Here is a 1,382-nt window from a genome sequence, read left to right as displayed (position 1 = left end):
AGATCAAGAAGCTGGCTCGTCTAGCTCCCACCATAGCCTCAACAGCCAGCAGTGCCTGACCCGCAGGAGGGGCTAGACATGTGTGGAATGAAGGTGCCACACTGGGCATGGAGGAAATGTAAGGGACCAGAGGAGGAAGAGCACCCTTGAAACCAGGGAGAATCTGAGAGGGCTTATTGGAGGTGGCATTTACTACCCTAGAAGGATGGGTAGAATTTGCACTTAGACAAACAGGAGGAGGAAAGGCCTTCAGGTCCTGTCCGGGACTGCCACGAGGTTCAGGGCTCCAAGCTCACTCCATTTCATTGTCTGACCCAGCGTGCAGCCCTCCACCAGGAATGTTCCCACCTGACCTGCTATTTCACAGAGTTGCAAAAACAATCACGATAGAGGTTGAATGTATGGCTCACTTATTTTTCTCAAGACCAGCCCTAAACCTTCAAGGCAAAAATAGCAGGCATCAGCTACTCCTACCATTTCTCCACGAATACAATGAATTTTGAAATAGATCTCTATTTTGGGGGGCTGAAAAAAATGTTTCTCAAACATAGTAATGACCTTGTTTATATTAAGTTCCTAACACATGTTGGGGACTCGGTTATGCATATTGTACATGCCAACGCATCTACTTCTTCCAAGAATCTGTGAGATAATGAATAAGTCCATTTTACTAAGAAGAGATGAAGTCTCAGAGAGGTCCTTAATCATTTGGTTATAAGTTCAGGATGCAAATTTAGGCCCATCTGACTCTCCCCCCTTCTTCAGTCAACTGTATTATTTTGCCTTCCAAAACATGAAATTTTTACTAACCAACTTCATATTTTGCTAGCTTAAGCACCCGCACAGAAACAGGGCTCTTCCCCCAGGAAACCGGTTCTCTTTAGCAGAGCATTATCCAACATAGTAATTGGTGCATAAAATTGCAGGTGTGTTCCTACTTCATGAATGCTGAAAACGAGAAAACAAACTTCACAATCAGATCAATTAAGAACAACTATTTACCTCTCAAAAAGATTCTGCCTTTTACAAAAGATTAAAATAAATGCCCTAATGTATTTCAGTGTTACTAATAAATAATTTCTCAGTGTACTTGGAAATGGTAATCAATTTGCCTGTCATGTTTTATTTTAGTATAATCTGCCCACTCTCAGCCTGGGCAAAGGAAACTTGCAGTGCCATGTGACCTGGCCCCGGGTCACAGCGGATTGTCGTGATAGACAACCTGATTGAAGCTGGGTTTTCTTGAAAACGTGCTATCGAGTCCAGGGACTGAATTAGCCTATGTTGGGCCCTGGGGTAAAAACACATGGTGTCAGGGCAGCTCTGGTTCCACAGTAACCCCACATGGCACACAAACCAGTGTTCTCAAGAAGCAAGAACAA

The sequence above is a fragment of the Ursus maritimus genome, unplaced genomic scaffold (assembly GCF_017311325.1).
Source record: "Ursus maritimus isolate PB19 unplaced genomic scaffold, ASM1731132v1 scaffold_7, whole genome shotgun sequence".
Lineage (NCBI taxonomy): Eukaryota > Metazoa > Chordata > Mammalia > Carnivora > Ursidae > Ursus > Ursus maritimus.
Note: the sequence above shows the minus strand (reverse complement) of the source record.